Source organism: Lagenorhynchus albirostris, chromosome 7 (genome assembly GCF_949774975.1).
Source record: "Lagenorhynchus albirostris chromosome 7, mLagAlb1.1, whole genome shotgun sequence".
NCBI classification, from domain to species: Eukaryota; Metazoa; Chordata; class Mammalia; order Artiodactyla; family Delphinidae; genus Lagenorhynchus; species Lagenorhynchus albirostris.
In genome coordinates, this window is record NC_083101.1 from 77,224,933 (window position 1) to 77,247,099 (window position 22,167).

Sequence of the window (22,167 nt, forward strand, 5' to 3'; positions counted from 1 at the left end):
TCTGCTTCCCACTGTTTCTTTGAATCCCCAACACATGAGTGGGGCCTGGTGAAGAGCTGAGTCTCAATCTTTTTGCCATCGATAAGGTGAAACAATGTGGTGGAAAGTGGGGGTAGTTTGCATTCTGCCTTCCTCTCTTAACTGTGATGTAGGTCTATGGGGGTGGGGGTTTCCAACGAGGGGCTGAGTTTCCACTCCCCCACTATATGCCGGAACTGGTACTTAAGTTGATGCCCCTAACCACTATGAAATCTAAGTCAGTCTCCTTTTCCTGCTACTTCAAGTGATATCTGGATTTGCTTGGGAACCTGTATGCTCTTTCTGGAAAATGTCATTATGAGAGGAATAAACCTTTTCTTACCTCCTTGGTGCATGTTTGGCACCATCAGTCTCCAAATCTAAATTTTGGATGGGTTTTTCATCTCATCTCTTGGATGCCTAAATAGATGTGTAGAGTGACAACAACTCAAATTGATTGAATCAGATTTCTCATCTGAAACTATGAAGGCCAATTTTTATGTACTGAAAAAAAAGGAATGTCAACCATAAATTCTACATATGGTGAACTTAGATGTAAACACCCTCAACAAAATATTAGCAAATCTAATCTAGAAATGAATAAAAATCATTATTGAGTCTGATCAACTGGAATTTATTCCAGGTACATAAGTCTGGTTCAGCGTTCAAATGTCAATTAATGCAATGCACTATACCAGCAGACTAAAGAAGAAAAATCACATGATCTTATCAACTAATTATGAAATAACATTTGACAACATGCAACAACTCTTCCAACTAGGAGTGGGGTAGAGAAAGGGACTTCGTCTACTTGAAGAACATCTACCAAAAACTTACAACTAATAAAACCCTTAACTGTGAATGACTGAGTGTTTTTCACCTAAGATCAAGAGCAAGGCAAAAAAATCCAGTATCACTACCTTTATCTAACAATTACTGGAAGCTATTGTCAGTACAATGAGGCAAGGAAAGGAAATAACAGGTATATTGATTAGAAATGAATAAATAAAGCTGACCTACTTGTAGATGAAATGAATGTCTACATAGGAAACTCCAAGGAAACCATAAAAATCTATAACTAATAAATGAGTTGTGTATGTAGTTCTTTATACTAACAATAAACATGTAGAAACAAAAACAATTTACAATTGCTCAAAATAAAATAAAGTACTTAGGTATAAATGGAAAAACACGTACAGCATCTGCATGCCTAAAATTACAAAATACTGAGGAAAGGAGTTAAAGAAGATCTACATAAATGGAGAGTCATACTGTGCTCATGGATGGGAAAACTCAACATAATAAAGATGCTAATTCTCCCCAAATTTATATATAGGTCTAACAAAATCTCTACCAAAATCCCATCAAGATGCATTGTTAATATAAAAAAGGATTATTGCAGGGCTTCCCTGGTGGTGGTTGAGAGTCCGCCTGCCGATGCAGGGGACATGGGTTCGTGCCCCGGTCCGGGAAGATCCCACATGCCATGGAGCAGCTGGGCCCATGAGCCATGGCCGCAGAGCCTGCACATCCAGAGCCTGTGCTCCGCAAGGGGAGAGGCCACAACGGTGATAGGCCTGCGTACCGCAAAAAAAAAAAAAAAAAAAAGGATTATTGCACAGATTTTATGGAAATGTAAAGGAACTATAGTAAACATATTAAAAAAATAAATCTGGAGGAATCACTATACCCAGTTTCAAAACTTTTTTTTTTAAGACTATCACTGTATTTATTCTCATACAGACAATTTTTTTTACAGCTTCCACATTTTCCTCTTAAAAATAGAAGAACAAAAGATTCCCAAAGCTTAGAACTGGATCACTTGGCCCTTTCTCTTCTTATCTCCTCCGAGTTCAAAATGTTGCTACTCTTAATGGCCAGCATCCTCTTGGATCTGCAGTTGGGCTCAACACATTCAAGCCTCAGCACGATCTTCTTTGTGCTTTTAGCCTTCTTCCAGAAAACTGGCTTTGTTTACCCACCATAGCCACTCTGCTTCTGATCATAGAGCCTTTTTCCCTGGGCATACAGGGGATTTTTTCCCTTCTTATACTGGATCACTTCGTGAGGCTGATGCTTTCCACATTTCTTACAGAAAGTCATTCGGGTTTTTGGTGCATTGACCATCTTTGCAGTTAAAGGTGTCTTCAAATTGAAAACCAGAAGCCTGACGTCCACGTTCCTGCCTCGTTCCACTTGCTCGTCACAGGAAAGCTCAAGACATTTTCCATAGCTACTTTAACCAAGACTGTGTGGTATTAGTAGAGGGATTAGTACCTCAACGACACATAATAAAAACCCTGGAATACACTCACAATATAATTTTTTTAAAAGTTGCCAAAGCAATTCAATGGAGGAAGGATAGACTTTTCAGCAAGCTGTGCTGAAGCAAGTGGACATCCATAACAAAAAAATGAAACTTGCCCTATACCTTGTAAGAAAATTACTGCAATAGTTCATGAACTTAGGTGTAAAATGTGAAACTATAAAACTTTTAGTAAGAAAACAAAACAAAACAAAAAACATAGAGGAAGATCTTCAGGATCTAAGCAAAGAGGTCTTGGACTTGACACCAAAAGCTCAATCCAGAAGAAATAATCATTTTGACTTCATCAAAATTAACAACACTGGCTTTACAAAAAGTATTTGTTAAGAGGATGAAAAGATGATCTACAAACTAAGAGAAAAATATTTGCAAACTAGTTATCCAAGCAAAGAATTAGTATGTAGGAATATAAAGACATCTCAAAGCTCGAGTAAACAAAAAGCAATATAATTATAAATGGGCAAAAGGTATGAAGAGGTATATCACTAATAAGGAAATGCAGATCACAAACAAACACATGAAAAGAAGTTCAACATCATTAGCAAATAGGGAAATGAAAATTAAACCATATTTAGATAACACTACACACCTATCATAATGGTTATAATAAAAACTAGTAAAAACACCAAATAGTGATGAGGCTGTGGAGAAACTAGATCATTTATACATTGCTGGTGGAAACGTAAAATGATAGAGCTGTTGTGAACAGCAGTTTGATAGTTTCTCTTGATTTTTTATTTTTCTGTTTTTCAAAAATAGACTTTACTTCTAGGTCACTTTAAGTTCACAGCAAATTTGGGGAGAAGGTAGAGAGATTTCCTGTATACCCTCTGCCTTGACATATGCAGAGGCTGTCCCATTATTAAACAAAACAGTGGTACATTTGTTACAATTGATAAACCTACATTGACACCTCATTATCACCCAGAATCTATAATTATACTAGGGTTCGCTCTTGGTGTTGTACATTGTATGGGTTTGGACAAATTTATAATGACATGTAGCTGCCATTATAATATAGTATAAAGTAGTTTCACTCGTCCTTAAAAGTCCTTGGTGCTATGCCTATTTATCCCTCTCTCCCCCAACCTCTGGCAACCACTGATCATTTTATCATCTCCATAATTTTTCTTTTCTAGAATATCATATAGTTGGAATCATACAGTAGGTAGTCTTTTTAGATTGCCTTCTTTCACTTGGTTATATGCATTTAAGTTTCCTCCAATGCCTTTTTATAACTTGATAGCTCATTTTTTAAAAGTATTGAATAATAGTCCATTGTCTAGATATACCATAGTTTAATGTCCATTCATCAGATGTTAAAGGACATCTTGGTTTCCCCAAGTTTTGATAATTATGAATAAAGCTGCTACAAACAACTTTATGCAGGTTTTGTGTGGCCATAAGTTCTAAACACATCTGAGAAATACCAAGGAGTGTTGTTGCTGGAATTTATGGTAAGAGTATTTTTTATTTTGTAAGAAATTGCTGTACTGTTTTCCAAAATCACTGTACAATTTTGTATTTCTACCAACAATGTATGAGATTTATTGTTGCTTCACATTCTTGTCAGCATTTAGTGTTGTCAGTATTCCAGATTTTGGCCATTCTAATAGGTGTATAGTAGTATCTCATTGTCATTTTAATTTGCATTTCCCTCATGACGTATGATGTAGAGAATATATTTCTATGTTTATTTGCTATCTGTAAATCTTTGATGAGGTGTCTGTTAAGGTCTTTGGCCCATTTTTTATCCAATTGTTTCTTATTGTTGAGTTTTAAGAGTTTTTGTATACTTTGGATGAAAGTCCTTTATCAGATGTGTCTTTTGCAAACGTGTTCTCCCAGTCTGTGGCTTATCTTTTCATTCTCTTAACATTTTCTTCTGCAGAGCAGGAATTTTTAATTTTAATGAAGTCTAATGTAGCAATTCTTTTATTTATAGATCATGCCTTTCGTGTTTTATCTAAAAAGTCATTGCCAAACCCAAGGTCATTTAGATTTTGTCTTATGTTATCTCTAGGAGTATTATAGGTTTGTATTTTACATTTAGGTCTGTGATCTATTTTCGAGTTATTTTTTGTGAAGAATGTAAGGTCTGAGTTAACATTCTTTTCTTTTTTCTTTTTTCGCCTGTGATGGCCAGTGTTTCAATGCCATTTGTTGAAAAGCCTATCTTTGCTCCATTGTATTGCCTTTATTTCTTTGTCAGAGATCAGTTGGCTATATTTATGTGGGTCTATTTATGGAATCTCTATTTTGTTTTATTTATCTGTTTGTCTATTCTTTTCCCAATATTACACTGTCTTAATTACTGTAGTTTTATTGTAAGTCTTGAAGTTGAGTAGTGTCAGTTCTCCAACTTTGTTCTTCTCCAGCAATATTGTGTTGCCTATCCTGGGTCTTTTACCACTGCATATAAGCTTTAGACTCAGTTCATCAATATCCACAAAATAACTAGCTAGGATTTTCATTGGGATTGCACTGAATTCATAGATCAAGTTGGGAAGAACTGAATACTTGACAGTGTTGAGTCTTCCTGTCCATAAACATGAAATGTTTCTCCATTTATTTAGTTCTTTGAGTTTTTAAACAGAGTTTTGTAGTTTTCCTCATAAAGATATTATACATATTTTGTTAGATTTATACCTCAGTATTCATTTTTGGGGTGTGGTATAAGTTGTATTATGTTTTTAATTTCAAATTTAACTTATTTATTGCTGGTGTATAGGATAGCAGTTGACTTTTGCATGTTAACCTTGTATCCTACAAATTTGGTGTAATCAATTATTAGTTCCAGCTGGCTTTTTGTGATTCTTTCAGATATTCTACATAGAGCATCATGTCATCTGTGAACAAAGACAGTTTTATTTCTTCCTTCCTAATCTGTATATCTTTTATTTCCTTTTCTTGTTTTATTGCATTTGCTAAGACTTCCAATAGAATGTCGAAAAGTAGTGGTAGGAGAGGACATCCTTGTTTTGTCCCTGGTTTTAGTGGGAAAATTTTGAGTTTCTTATCATTATATATGATTTAAGATGTAATTTCTTTGCAGATAATCTTTATCAAGTTGTGGAAGGTCTTTTATATTTCTAGTTTCCCAAGAGATTTTAATGATGAAAAATGTTGAATTTTGTCAAATGCTTTCTCTACATCTATTGATATGATCATGTTTTTCTTTTTTAGTCTGTTGATGTGATAAATACATTAATTGATTTGTGAATTTTGAATCAACCCTTCATATCTGGGATAAGTCCCACTTGGTTTAGGTGTATAATTTTTTTTTCATATCAATACATGTTTGATTTATTTTGCTAATGTTTTGTTGAAGAAGTTTGCATTTATGTTCACAAAGGATATTGATCTGCAGTTTCTTTCTTGTAATGTCATTGTCTGCTTTTGATATTAGAGTAATGCTGGCCTTTGAGAATGAGTTAGAAAGTATTCTCTCTACTTCAGTCTTCTGAAAGAGACTGTAGAGAATCGGTATAATATCTTCCATAAACATTTGGAAGAATTCACTAGTAAACCCACCTGGTTCTGGTGCTGTTTTGAAATGCTATTAATTATTGATTCAATATTTTAAGGGATATAAGTCTATTCAGGTTTGCTATTTTCCTTATGTGAAATTTGGCAGATTGCATCTTTCAAGGATTTAGTCAATTTCATCTAGGTTATCAGGTTTGTGGGCATAGAGTTTTTCATAGTATTTAGTTATTGTCCTTTTGATATCCATGATATCTACAATGATGTACCTGTTTTCATTTCTTATATTAGTTAATGTGTCCTCTCTTTTTGTCTTAGTTCACCTGGATAGGTACTTACTGATTTTACTGATACTTTCAAATAATCAACTTTTGGTTTTGTTGAATTTCTCTATGGATTTCCTGTGTTCAGTTTCAGTTCTTATTCTTCTAATTTATTTTTGTCTGCTTACTTGAATTTAATTTGCTCTTCTTTTTCTAGTTTCCTTGGGTGGAAGTTGAGATGATTGGTTTTCAATCTTTCTTCCTTTCTAGAAATGTTTGCTTTCAATGCTATACATTTTCCTCTAAGCTCTGCTTTCACTGTACTCCACTAATTTTGATAAGTTGTATTTTCATTTTAATTTAGTTCAAATATTTTTAATTTCTCTTGAGATTTCTTCTTTGACCCATGTGTTATTTACTATTATTATTTACAAGTGTTTTGAGATTTTCTAGCTATTATTGGTTTCTAGTTTAATTCCATTGTGGTATAATAGTAGACATTATATATAATTTCTATTTCTAAAAATGTGTTTAGGTGTGTTTCATGGCCCAGGATGTGGCCCATCTTGGTGAATGTTCCATGTTATCTCGAGAAAAAAGTATGTTCTGCTGTTGTTGGATAAAGCAATGTTAGATGTCCATGATACCCAAGTGATTGATGATGTTATTGAGTTCAGTTATGTCCTTAATGATTTTCTGCCTGCTGTACTATTTCTGATAAAGGAATGTTGAAGTCTCCGACTATAATAGTGTATTCATCTATTTTCCTTGTAGTTCTATCAGGTTTTCCCGTATATAGTTTGATGGTCTATTGTTAGATCTTAAATATTTTTATGGCTTCTTGGAAAATTGCCCTTTTATCATTATGTAATGATCCTCTTTATTCCTGTTAACTTTCCTTGGTCTGAAGTCTGCTCTGTATGAAATTATATAGCTACTGCCACTTACTTTTGATTAGTGTTAGTAAGATATATCTTTCCCCAACCCTTTGATTTTAATCCATATGTGTCTTTATATTTAAGTGAATTTCTTATAGACAATAGATAGTTGGCTTTTGTTTTTTGATCCATTCTGATAATCTCTTTTAATTGGTGGATTTAGACCATTAATGAACAAAATGATTATTGATGTAATTGGATTAATATCTACCATATTTGTTACTATTTTCTATTTGTTGCCCTTGTTATTTGTTCATGTTTTTGTCTCCTGAGTGTGTTCCCTCCTGCCTCTTTTTTTGTTTTGTTTTAAATGAGCATTTTATGTGATTCCATTTTCTCTCCTTTCTTTCTTAGTATATATCATTTGTACTTTTTAAAAACTTTTTTTTAGTGGTTTCTCTAGAGTTTGCAATATATATTTACAGCTAATCTAATTCTACCTTCAAATAATACTATAATACCTCAGGGGTAGTGTGAGTACAGTACTTTATAATAATAAAATAACCCTAATTCCTTTTTCCTGTCCTTTGTATCATTGTTATCATTCATTTCACTTATACATAAGCATATATCAGCATTTATATGTATATCTTATATACATAAGTTGTACACGTAAGTATGAATCATCAAATACATTTTTGCTATTATTATTTTGAACAAACTGTTATCTGTTAGGTCAGTTAAGAATAAGAAAAATAAAAGTTTTATTTTACCTTCACTTAACCTTTTTGATGCTCTTCCTTTTTTTATTTGAACTGGATTTCTGACCTATATCATTTTCCTTATCTCTGAAGAACTTCTTTTAATATTGCTTGCAAGGCAGGTCTACTGGCAAAAAATTCCTTCAATTTTTGTTTGTCTGAGAAAGTCTTCATTTCCCCTTCACTTTTGAAGGACAATTTTTCAAGGTACAGTTCTTGGTGTTTTTTTTTTGTTTGTTTTGTTTTTAGTCTTTTTTTCCTGTCTGCTTCTCATGTATGGAGGTTTCTATTGAAATATTGTCAAACTCAGCAATTCTTTCATCAGCTGTGTCCTATATTATAAGCCCAAAGAAGGCATTCTTCATTTCCATAATAGTACTTCTGATCTCTAGCTTTTCTTTTTGGTTCTTTCTTAGAATTTCCACGTCTCTGCTTTACATTGCCCATCTGCTCTGGCATGCTGTCTACTTTATCCACTAGAGCCCTTAGCATATTATTCATGGTTGTTTTAAATCCTCAGTCAGATAATTTCAACATCCCTATCATACATATCTTAATTTTGTTCAGAGGTTTGTTTTGTCGCTTCAAACTGTGTTTTTTGTCATTTAGTACTTCTTGATGTCTTGTAACTTTTTCTTGATATTTGAGCATGATATACTGAGTAAAAGAAACTGTCGTAAATAGGCCTGTAGTAATGTGGTGGTAAGATGTTGGGGAAGGTGAAGCATTCTATAGTCCTATGAGTAGGTCCCAATCTTCCAGGAAGCCTGTGCCTGGACCATGAACTTCACCAGTGATTTTCATTTCCCTCACCAGAAGCTTAGGTGGGACAGGATGGCCAGAGTGAACTGAAGTTGTGTATTTTCCTTCTCCCACATGGAAGGCTAGGTGGGTCTGGAGTGGGGTATTTCCCTTTATCCCCGTGGAAGATTAGAGTCAGCTGAGGTTGGGTATTTCCCCTAGGTCAGTTAAGTTCTGATGAAACACCTGCAGTTTAGGCTCTGGTTAAATAGTTTCTCTTGAGGGCAGACCTTGTTAAGAAGAACAGAACGCTCTGGGGTATTTCAAAATGGTGGATCTTCCCTGCCTCTTACAGCAGCAGCAGGGGATTTTTCTCTGAAGCTCTTGTGAGAACCTGGTACAAGTCTAGAAGGTGGAACCCACAAAAGTTCCCCCCACCCCATGAATGAGTTCTTTGGAATTTTTTACTCTCAGGGTTGTCTACACTGAGCCTCCTGCAATGTATAAATTACAGTTCTGGTTTCCCTACCACGGCACTGATTGCTGCAGAGGTTTCAACTTGTGATTTCTGCTCTGGTAAGTTATGATTCTTTGTATTCACTTGTTGGTCTCTCCAATTTTGGTGACAGTGATTTACCTTGTGACCTCACGTCTCTTAGTTAAGTTGCGACCACTGGCAAGCATTTCTCAACTGCACTTTTTTATAAAATGTCATTTTTGTATTACCTATCTGCACTAGAGAGATAGGTTAACACAGTGCTAAAACTTGAAGCAGTTAGGATGCTTTAGGTTGTAACTTTTTCTTGATATTTGAGCATGATATACTGAGTAAAAGAAACTGTCATAAATAGGCCTGTAGTAATGTGGTGGTAAGATGTTGGGGAAGGTGAAGCATTCTATAGTCCTATGAGTAGGTCCCAATCTTCCAGGAAGCCTGTGCCTGGACCATGAACTTCACCAGTGGTTTTCATTTCCCTCACCAGAAGCTTAGGTGGGACAGGATGGCCAGAGTGAACTGAAGTTGTGTATTTTCCTTCTCCCACATGGAAGGCTAGGTGGGTCTGGAGTGGGGTATTTCCCTTTAACCCTGTGGAAGATTAGAGTCAGCTGAGGTTGGGTATTTCCCCCAAGGTCAGTTAAGTTCTGATGAAACACCTGCAGTTTAGGCTCTGGTTAAATAGTTTCTCTTGAGGGCAGACCTTGTTAAGAAGAACAGAACGCTCTGGGGTATTTCAGAATGGTGGATCTTCCCTGCCTCTTACAGCAGCAGCAGGGGATTTTTCTCTGAAGCTCTTGTGAGAACCTGGTACAAGTCTAGAAGGTGGAACCCACAAAAGTTCCCCCCACCCCATGAATGAGTTCTTTGGAATTTTTTACTCTCAGGGTTGTCTACACTGAGCCTCCTGCAATGTATAAATTACAGTTCTGGTTTCCCTACCACGGCACTGATTGCTGCAGAGGTTTCAACTTGTGATTTCTGCTCTGGTAAGTTATGATTCTTTGTATTCACTTGTTGGTCTCTCCAATTTTGGTGACAGTGATTTACCTTGTGACCTCACGTCTCTTAGTTAAGTTGCGACCACTGGCAAGCATTTCTCAACTGCACTTTTTTATAAAATGTCATTTTTGTATTACCTATCTGCACTAGAGAGATAGGTTAACACAGTGCTAAAACTTGAAGCAGTTAGGATGCTTTAGGTTGTAACTTTTTCTTGATATTTGAGCATGATATACTGAGTAAAAGAAACTGTCATAAATAGGCCTGTAGTAATGTGGTGGTAAGATGTTGGGGAAGGTGAAGCATTCTATAGTCCTATGAGTAGGTCCCAATCTTCCAGGAAGCCTGTGCCTGGACCATGAACTTCACCAGTGATTTTCATTTCCCTCACCAGAAGCTTAGGTGGGACAGGATGGCCAGAGTGAACTGAAGTTGTGTATTTTCCTTCTCCCACATGGAAGGCTAGGTGGGTCTGGAGTGGGGTATTTCCCTTTATCCCTGTGGAAGATTAGAGTCAGCTGAGGTTGGGTATTTCCCCTAGGTCAGTTAAGTTCTGATGAAACACCTGCAGTTTAGGCTCTGGTTAAATAGTTTCTCTTGAGGGCAGACCTTGTTAAGAAGAACAGAACGCTCTGGGGTATTTCAAAATGGTGGATCTTCCCTGCCTCTTACAGCAGCAGCAGGGGATTTTTCTCTGAAGCTCTTGTGAGAACCTGGTACAAGTCTAGAAGGTGGAACCCACAAAAGTTCCCCCCACCCCATGAATGAGTTCTTTGGAATTTTTTACTCTCAGGGTTGTCTACACTGAGCCTCCTGCAATGTATAAATTACAGTTCTGGTTTCCCTACCACGGCACTGATTGCTGCAGAGGTTTCAACTTGTGATTTCTGCTCTGGTAAGTTATGATTCTTTGTATTCACTTGTTGGTCTCTCCAATTTGGTGACAGTGATTTACCTTGTGACCTCACGTCTCTTAGTTAAGTTGCGACCACTGGCAAGCATTTCTCAACTGCACTTTTTTATAAAATGTCATTTTTGTATTACCTATCTGCACTAGAGGGATAGGTTAACACAGTACTAAAACTTGAAATGTTAGGATGCTTTAGGTTGCAAATAATAGAAAACTGAATATTAAAAATGGCCTTAATAAGAAGAGAATTTATTATCTCACGTAAGAAGAAGCCTAGAAGTAGGATGTTAATTCCAGAGTAGTTTAGTTGAGAAGCTTACAAGGTCATCAAGTGTCCAAGTTTTATCTTTGCGCTTTACTACCTTCAAGAGGGAGTTTTAGTCCTCAGGCTGTATCAATGTCAGTATGTTGTTTGTGGTACTGTACTATAACTCTGGAAGATTATAGTACAAAAAGTTTGAAACAACTGGGCAAAGAATACAACGAATTTCTCTGTATTATTTCTTACAATCCCATGTGAACCTACAATTCGAAATATAAAGTTTAATTTAAAAAATAAAACCTAGGAAGTACAAGTAGTTTAATATTATTAGAGAGTAAGTGCTTATCAGAGGGTATTGGAAGATGTGAATAAAGAAATTCGTAGGATGGGGGCCTGGAGGGACTTGAAGTTTATGGTAGAAAGTTTGGACTTCATCTTGTCAGTGATGTTATACCATTATGTTAGTTTTATATTGCCACTGTAACAAATTATAATAAACATAATGGTTTAAAATAACACAAATTTATTATCTTAGACTTCTGGCCTACAGAATTGTAAAATGGGTTTCACTGAGCTACAATTAAAATGTCTGCAGGGCTGTATGTGTATGTTTTTTTCTGGTAGCTATAAAAGAAAATCTGTCCCTTTGTTTTTTCCAACTTCTAGAGACTGCCTGAATTCCTTGACAACTAATCCCTTCTTCCATTTTCAAAGCTAAGATTGTAGCATCTTCAGGTGTGTCTGGCTCTGAGCCTCCTCCCTTCCTCTTACTTATAAGGACCAGGATAATCTCTTTATCTCAAGATTGTTAACTTAATTACACTGGCAAAAACCCTTTTGCCATAAAAGGTAGCATATTTACAGGTTCTAGGAATTAGGATTTGGATATGTCTTGTAAGGGTATTATGCATAGGCATTTACTGCATATAACTTCTAAGACAGCTAAAAGAACTGAGGGTTAAAATTGAGTACACTTAACATTAGGTGTTTAAGCAAAGCATGTCTGCAATTGTGCGTAGGGGTACACTTTGCCTGTTCTCCTAAGTCTTCCAACCCTATGCCCAAAGCTGGACTCAAAGTTTAGATAATGATCTATTAGTGCCCTAGATTGATGTTATAGATCCTGGGTATTCTTTTAGTGACTCCTGTGGCACTTGTCTTATATTTTTCTGTGTCCCAATTTTTGTTGCCTCTTCAAAATGGGAATTATTTCAAAGATTCCAAACATGCAAGATGTGCACATCAGTATGCTTAATAATGTCTAATTCTCCTGGTCCTCTTCAAGCAAGGTCTGTGTTTCAATGGTTTGTCTCCTATGAGACCATTGTATTGAAAAGGCCGGTGTTCCTTAATTCTCACTGGCTTTTTTATTCTCAAGATTCATTCAGAAAGATACGTGCCAATTCCAGTGGATTGATCTGTTCTGTCTTGCTTGGGTAGCCATTAATAATGAAGTTGAAAACATTCTTGTGCAGAACAAATTTTGCTCTAATTAAATTGTTCAAAATGAAAGAAATTCAGTGTGACTTTTACTTGTCTTTAGTCAGGGAAAACAGTAATCTTGCTGAAATTTTCTGTATGCAGGCTGTCATCTATTCTCTTCTTTCATCTCTGAAGATGAAATATCCATAGACATGACTTTAAACATTGTTCTTTAGAGGTTTGTACAAAGGACTTATATAACCAAATTTGTAATTTAGAAATATCACTTTCACTGTATTGTGAAGGATGTGCGATTTTTGGAGTAGAAGTGACTTGTATTAACCTTAGTTGGCTTTTCTTAGTATTTTTCTATTTCAGTGAGATTAGAGCTCATATGAGATTGTCCTCGGATATTACTTAACAACACAGATATTAGTTGAAACAACATAAGCATGCATTATTTGCTTAATATTTACTTAATATGTGGTGTTAAGTGTTTGGTGCAAAGGATTTCTATAGAGATATTTCACCTGATCAGAAAATGGGAAACTCTAGCAAACTAAGTTGTCTCCGTGGCTTAACCAATTTTACTGTCATTTCATGAAAATTTAATAAAGTTAACAATAAATTGTAAATGAGTTCAGTGTTATAACTGAAGTAGCAAAAAGAGGTGGAAATGGGAAATGCAAACCCAGTGAAATTAACATTTAAAACAGCAATCAATGGAAGTATCCTTCAGAATCTCAATATATGCTAGGCTCCTAGACAAGAAATTCATCAAGCAGAGCTCCTAAAATTTTGGCAACAATTTCTGTCTACTTGAAAGGAACACTGATATCAACTTGCTGACACTGTTTTAAATTCTTCCTTCAAAAGCTGAATAGAAATCATTACCTTTACCATCATTACTTTGTAACTATTTGACATGATTTATCCCTGAATGTCAAAGAGCTTTAATATAATACCTTATCATAAATTTAATAATTTCCTATCATCTTTGGGATAATATGGAGTTTTCCTCAAGTCAAATGCAATGTGAATGGCAGAGTCAAAATGAAAATTCACTTCTTTGTTTCCAGATCCCTGAACTAACAGGTATATTCTCTTTTGGATAGTGCAAAAATTATCTGCCCACTACTAGATAGTGAGATGTTTCTGTACTTGCAGGAGGGTATATTTTGTAATCAAGTTACTAATTGGAACTTATCTAGAGGAGAAGATAAAGTATAGTGAAGGGACACCAAAAACTACCACATCTACAATTGCTGAAAGATTTGGAAAACAGAAAGAGATGATGTGGAAGGGAAACTGACAGCCACCTTTAGACATCTGAATGGTTATCATGTCTAGCTCCTGAAGTTCTAATGTATGGAATAAACATGGAAACATGCTTCAGTCCAACATCGAGAAAAACAGAACTATCCAGTGATGGACTGTGTTTCCTTGTTAGGTGTGAGCTCCCCATCACTGAAGTAAAAACTGGATCACCATTTTTCCAATATGTTGTTAAAATCATTGTTTGCATTGTACACGAGGGTAGATTAGAGGAATATGATCCTGTTCTACTTTATATTTCTATGGTTACTCAATATAACAAAGGGAGATGCTAAGGTAACCAACTGCCTGGTGAACGGTAGAATAGCCTGATGCCCCAGGAGGAAATCCTATCAAGATTCACAACAGACAAATCTACTTGAGGTCAACTCAATGAGAACCCAAGACAGACTCTAGTTATTCATGGCAAGTTATTCTCTGTTTGAACACAAATATCTCAAAAAAACGTCCTAGGCCATAATTACAACTCTTTGTACTGATCTTGCTTTTGTAATGTATATTCCTAAACATCTTAGTATTCCATATCTTTTTCCTTTATGCACAATATACCAATTCTTTAAGAATCTTAGTCTTGTGAGTTTTAGATGTATTGGGGTAACTTGTAGCAAATTCAAAATAATGACGAAAACAGTTTTCCTATTTTTTTGTTCTGGGGAAATGTCCTGAATTTGTTCCATAGGCCTCATTCTTAGAAGGTTCTCTCTGATAATGTTGACTTTTCCTTGAATTCTAGTGAAGTTTACATATTGGCTGTACTCTCCAACATGGGAAAACTACCATGGAGGTAACGAATTTCCTAATCCCTTTAAGAATTCAAGGAAGGGTATAGCAGTGATGAGACTTACTGTTTTATGGGATGCTGTCTGAGTGATCTGTGAACTACAAATACCAGAATTTTGACAGAAGTGTCAGTCAGAGACTATCCAAATCAGAGAGATCCAAAGCTTGGTATTTATCTCCTAAATTTAAAAATACAACAAATTTGTTCATGTTAAATTAATGGAATATTTCAATGAATAAGAAATAATGTGATTTTTCTAGAGTTTATGTATAAAGATACATACATATATCATGAACATACATACAGACATGCACACATGAACACAAATATTAATTACTAATACTAAATTTATGCTAATATTAAATTCCAAATATGACATGCAAGGTAATTAATCAGCATAATCAGACTGTGGGAATTTCCACATCCTATATCTGTATCCCCTTTTCTAATTTTTTGAATTGTCCAGTTCTATGGGGTCTAATAATCCTCTTCTTCCAATGTTAAATACTATTTTTTTCTCCCACCATTTTCTATAATGAATGCTTTTATGTGTTAAAGCATTTAAAATACACCAAATTCTCATCTCATTGCTGAGACTGGCTCTTAGTTTGTGCCTTAAATATATATATGATCAAGTAATTTAGGAACACTTATACCCGTCAATATCCCTTTCTAAAGCATGCTTCCTGTTTGTCCAGGGAGAGAAGGCAGTAAACCTTTTTTCCTCACTCCCTCCATTCCTTCCTTCCGCCCTCCCTCTTTCTCTCTCATTTGAAATATTTGAATTTAATCTTTTGGGTATCCCACAGTGTTGGTAATGGTAGAGGAGTGGGTGATTAAACATCTATCTAGCTGTTATCACAGAGGTGATATTTAACCATTAAGATAGGATTGTGTTCATTACACAGGTTGATTATACAAGTAGGACTTGCTGAATATGTAGTGGAGGCAATGTTCAATCTTGATAGTAAAGTGAACCATATGACCTTTAAGTTTTTTGCAATACCTAGGATTATCCAGTTGGGTCTAATATGGCCAGTATGAAAATTTGAGGGAGAAAAGTGGTCCATGCCAATTCTAATCAGAAGTAGAGTACCAAAACTAAATAGAAATGTAAGCCTATGCACTTCAAAGAAACATCCAAATACAATCAATTTTGGGGGAATCATGTCAACTATTCAAGCCTACCATTTCTCTGGAGGATAATATTCAAGGAGTTCCTCAGTTTAAAACCAGTAAGTGATCTCAAGTATTTAAATCTTTCTCTTTCAAACCAGAGAAAGGCAATCTAAGAAATGATTGTAGCTATTTTCTGAGGAAATGAGCAATGGAAAAGAAATCCAATAGGAATTTTGCTGTTCCCATGAGATTGTAGCAAACTTTTTTCCCTATAGCTTTCAAAGATTTCAGATTCTGAGGGTGAACTACCTCATTTCTTCTTAGAGGTACAAATTAGAAAAGTAAACAAACAAATACACAAAAAATCATCAGGGATAGAATGGGCACCTGTTGATAAAAACCAGCAACTGATGAAAACTGAGCTTATTGTGCACTAAATCATAGGAAAAGCACCCCTAGAACAAGTGGGGAATATTTAGCACTGAATAAGTATTCACATTTTCCCTCTCCATAAAAAGATCAGACATATAAATTTAACCTGACAGCGTGGCAGGACTCATGTTTTTCTGTTGTCTTTTATTGCAAATATTCATCATTTCTGTTTTCCTCATAATAGCATACATTTTATACACATGGGCCATAACTTAAAGGCCAAAGCTATTCAGTTATCCCACTAGCATGATAAATGGTGATTGTGGTGAAAAACTATTTCATGTTGCAAGCATGGCATGGAATTGTACATTTTGCAATATTGGAATTTCAAAATTTTACACAAAAATATTTGTCTTGGATGAATTAAAGGGAAGCAAAGCATTTCTTCTTAATAAGAGCTACGTTGTAATGATATTTGTAACTTTAAGCCTAATGGATAGGAAAACAAAGCAAAATGGAAGTTTTTGAACTGAGATGTTAAATGGTGTTTCGTCAGTGAGGAATGTAATTTTTACTGATTTTATTCCCTACTTCAATTTCATCCTTTCCTTGCTGATGTGTCTTCCATTAGATACTGCCTCAGTGGGAGAGTATCACATATAACCCAATCAGACAGAGTCTTAAAAAAGACAAAAAGATAAGGTCAAAGAAACAGTTGAATTTAGAGTACATATCTTCTGGATTTATATTATGGACTTTGAGAGATGGAAAAGCTTTCTTCAGTTTAATGAATTGAATATGATTTTGTTCTGGATTGAATCACTATGTGTCATTTGACCAGAAGTTCAACTTATTACTGCACCTGATTCCAGTTAAATTTTTTATGAGACAGGCAACTGGGGAAATTTGAAGTTGTAACCGTAAGAGTAAAAGCCAAAACACCTCCAGAGATTATTTTATGCAACACCATTTTCACCCTGTTCAACTGAAAATGCTATCAAGGATTGTAAGACTATTTTAATGTAGAAAATAAAATAGAAAAATAAAGCAGATATTTACTGCCATATTCTCTTTTAGTTGTGTGATCATAATCAGATACATGTAAATCTAAGGACAAAAGAAAACCAGCTTGGGCATATTTATCTATATGCCACATGCATATCTTATAGTATCTGAAAGTTTTCAAGAAGCCAATTTTGATATTTAATGTTTTAGAGGTAAGTGCCGTTGTTGCAGTTTTTTTAAAAAACTGAAAACAACGTAAATGAACACAATAAGCCTCTCAATTATTAATATAAAACAACAATTGTAGGGCTTCCCTGGTGGCGCAGTGGTTGAGAGTCCGCCTGCCGATGTGGGGGACACGGGTTCGTGCCCCAGTCTGGGAGGATCCCACATGCCGCGGAGCGGCTGGGCCCGTGAGCCATGGCCGCTGAGGCTGCGCGTCCAGAGCCTGTGCTCCGCAACGGGAGAGGCCACAACAGTGAGAGGCCCGCATACAGCTAAAAAAAAAAAAAAAAAAAAACCCAACAATTGTAGACTACAAAGACACCAAATCACTATTCTTCCTCTTCTATATTTCTCCTTTATTCTATTAATCTTATTTCTGGTTCAGTTAATCTGGGCATGACCAAAAGAACTGCTGAGTGTATGTGGTTGATGGATGGCCTAGTGATGCAAAATTAGTTTAACTCTCTTTCTAAATCCTATGTGTAGAATGTTTTTCTTTCTCACCTCCATGAGTACCATAGAATAAAATAAAATGACCCTGTTATAGGATAGATAAGGTTTAAAATATATGTTAGCATAAAGTTTATTTCAAAGTACTGTGGATTTTATTATTGATATATCTAACTTTTGCAGTTTCAACTGTCCTCTCATGCTTAAAATAAGGTGTGCCTTTACTAGGAAAAAGAGTGAATGACAAGAGCTAATGCATGTGAGTTTCACTTACTACTGAGGAACATCTATCTGCAAAACTGATCCCTCTGATTTTCTTTAGTCATTTCTAAGCTCTGAATATAGTAAGGTGATTAAGGAGCCATTTTTGGATGAAAAATGGCCTTTAAAAGTAAGTCAAATTTTCCTACTGATAAGAAATTGAAGCTATCTAAGCAAGTGTTGACATTCCTGACTTAGCTGATTTGTGAGATCCAAGGGATTTCTGTAGCTCCTAAGGAAAGATGTTTGTCTTCTAAGGGCTAACTCAGCTGTTAAATTCAGTTTACAGTAGACACAGTGCCTCACCATCAGAGTAATTTTAGGGACTCATTAAAATGTTTTAATTAAAAAAACCTTCATTAGAAAAAAACCTTTTAGGTGGAAGAAAATGTTGTAATATGTAATTAATATATGTGTTGTATACCAATGCACTTTAAAAAATAAAATTTTTAATATTTTTATAGAGAAAGGGGCCTAGGAAGGCAAAAGGGCCAAGGGCCCATGAAAGCCATAATGTGTCCCTGATTACTTTAACCTACTATCATAATGAGAGAGAGGGGGAATAGAAAAAAACATATTGTGTGCAATGGTTTAATATTAGGTTTTTTAGATTCTGGATATTCCAAAATTAAATTTCAGCCAATTGAGCAATCATTCACTGAGTGGGTTCTAATTTCCTTCAAGCTGAAGTAATAGCTATAATGTAAATATGTTCCATCACATTTCAATTGGAGGCCAAAACAGAGTTCTTTATTGCATTCAAGTGAAAATTGCCATTTCACGTGGCCCTGCTTCATCAGCCAGTTACTCATTCAAGACAGCGCGAGTTTTCCACTTTACTGCATTCTAGATTGGATGGTCTGTGATAATATGATTCTACTCAAATGTGTGAGTAGAATTTGATTCTACTCAAATATTTGAGCAATACGTGTTGTTCAAATATTTCATCTGAATGTAGCATCTGGTCCCTCTTCAATATTTTATGGAACAGAAAATTCATGAATGAAGACACAACTACCACTAGCAGGGGCCAAAATATTTTCTGAGAAGATTATATGAACCTACATATGGATTTCTGCAAGACGGTTATTGTTACTATGTTGTTAAGGGCAGAACTTTGAACTGGGCATGAGAAAACCTGATTCTTGCCTCAGTTATCTCTTATGTCTCTGACTTTGAGCAAGAGATATGCTCTATCTTAGATTTCATCGGTTCAATTAAAAAGAAAAAGGGGCTGATTACTAGAACTCTTTGTACCCCTAAATGTCAGTAATTCTGTAAAGCTATTCTATTGGTCTCCAGCATGTTTGTTTTTTCTTTTTTATATCTTTATTGGAGTATAATTACTTTACAATGGTGTGTTAGTTTCTGCTTTATAACAAAGTGAATCAGTTATACATATACATATGTTCCCATATCTCTTCCTTCCTGCATCTCCCTCCCTCCCACCCTCCCTATCCCACCCCTCTAGGTGGTCACAAAGCACTGAGCTGATCTCCCTGTGCTATGTGGCTGCTTCCCACTAGCTATCTATTTTACGTTTGGTAGTGTATACATGTCAATGCCACTCTCTCACCCCGTCACAGCTCACCACTCCCCCGCCCATATCCCCAAGTCCATTCTCTAGTAGGTCTGTGTCTTTATTCCCGTCTTACCCCTAGGTTCTTCATGACATTTTTCTTAGATTCCATATATATGTGTTAGCATACGGTATTTGTCTTTCTCTTTCTGACTTCACTCTGTATGATAGACTCTGGGTGCATCCACCTCACTACAAATAACTCAATTTCGTTTCTTTTTATGGCTGAGTAATATTCCATTGTATATATGTGCCACATCTTCTTTATCCATTCATCCGATGATGGACACTTAGGTTGTTTCCATCTCCTGGCTATTGCAAATAGTGCTGCAATGAACATTTTGGTACATGACTCTTTTTGAATTAAGGTTTTCTCAGAGTATATGCCCAGTAGAGGGATTCCTGGGTCATATGGTAGTTCTGTTTGTAGTTTTTTAAGGAACCTCCATACTGTTCTCCATAGTGGCTGTACCAATTCACATTCCCACCAGCAATGCAAGAGTGTTCCCTTTTCTCCACACCCTCTCCAGCATTTATTGTTTCTAGATTTTTTGATGATGGCCATTCTGACTGGTGTGAGATGATATCTCATTGTAGTTTTGATTTGCATTTCTCTAATGATTAGTGATGTTGAGCATTCTTTCATGTGTTTGTTGGCAATCTGTATATCTTCTTTGAAGAAATGTCTATTTGGTCTTCTGCCCATTTTTGGATTGGGTTGTTTGCTTTTTTTGTTATTGAGCTGCATGAGCTGCTTGTAAATTTTGGAAATCAATCCTTTGTCAGTTGCTTCATTTGCAAATATTTTCTCCCATTCTGAGGATTGTCTTTTGATCTTGTTTATAGTTTCCTTTGCTGTGCAAAAGCTTTTAAGTTTCATTAGATCCCATTTGTTTATTTTTGTTTTTATTTCCATTTCTCTAGGAGGTGGGTCAAAAAGGATCATGCTGTGATTTATGTTATAGAGTGTTCTGCCTATGTTTTCCTAAAGAGTTTGATAGTTTCTGGCCTTACTTTAGGTCTGTAATCCATTTTGAATTTATTTTTGTGTATGGTGTTAAGGAGTGTTCTAGTCTCATACTTTTAAATGTACCTGTGCAGTTTTCCCAGCACCACTTATTGAAGAGGCTGTCCTTTTTCCCCTGTACATTCCTGCCTCCTTTATCAAAAATAAGGTGACCATATATGCGTGGGTTTATCTCTGGCTTTCTATCCTGTTCCATTGATTTATATTTCTGTTTTTGTGCCAGTACCATACTGTCTTGATTACTGTAGCTTTGTAGTATAGTCTGAAGTCAGGGAGCCTAATTCATCCAGCTCTGTTTTATGTTCTCAAGATTGCTTTTGCTATTTGGGGTCTTTTGTGTTTCCATACAAGTTGTGAAATTTTTTATTCTAGTTAGGTGAAAAATGCCAGTGGTAGTTTGATAGGGATGGCATTGAATTTGCAGATTGCTTTGGGTAGTAGAGTCATTTTCACAATGTTGATTCTTCCAATCCAAGAACATGGTATATCTCTCCATCTATTTGTATCATCTTTAATTTCTTTCATCAATGTTTTATAATTTTCTGCATACAGGTCTTTTGTCTCCTTAGGTAGGTTTATTCCTAGATATTTTATTCTTTTTGTTGCAATGGTAAATGGGAGTGTTTTTTTGATTTCACTTTCAGATTTTTCATCATTAGTGTATAGGAATGCCAGAGATTTCTGTGCATTAATTTTGTATCTTGCTACTTTACCAAATTCATTGATTAGCTCTAGTCGTTTACTGGTAGCGTTGTTAGGATTCTCTATGTATAGTATCATGTCATCTGCAAACAGTGACAGCTTTACTTCTTTTCCGATTTGGATTCCTTTTATTTCTTTTTCTTCTCTGATTGTTGTGGCTAAAATTTCCAAAATTATGTTGAATAAGAGTGCTGAGAGTGGGCAAACTTGTCTCGTTCCTGATCTTAGTGGAAATGGTTTCAGTTTTTCACCATTGAAAACGATGTTGGCTGTGGGTTTGTCATATATGGCCTTTATTATGCTGAGGAAAGTTCCCTCTATGCCTACTTTCTGCAGGGTTTTTATCATAAATGGGTGTTGAATTTTGTCAAAAGATTTCTCTGCATCTATTGAGATGATCATATGGTTTTTCTCCTTCAATTTATTAATATGGTGTATCACGTTGATTGATTTGCATATATTGAAGAATCCTTGCGTTCCTGGAATACAGCCCACTTGATCATGGTGTATGATCCTTTTAATGTGCTGTTGGATTCTGTTTGCTAGTATTTTGTTGAGGGTTTTTGCATCTATGTTCATCAGTGATATTGGCCTGTAGTTTCCTTTCGTAGTGACATCCTTGTCTGGTTTTGGTATCAGGGTGATTGGTGGCCTCATAGAATGATTTTGGGAGTGTTCCTCCCTCTGCTATATTTTGGAAGAGTTTGAGAAGGATAGATATTAGCTCTTCACTAAATGTTTGATAG

General features: G+C 35.6%; 1 pseudogene; it reads right to left on the reverse strand.

Moving 5' to 3' along the window:
- Positions 1-1,825: 1,825 nt before the first annotated feature.
- LOC132522952 (large ribosomal subunit protein eL42-like) lies at positions 1,826-2,145 on the reverse strand (annotated as a pseudogene).
- Between the last annotated feature and the right edge of the window lie 20,022 nt (positions 2,146-22,167).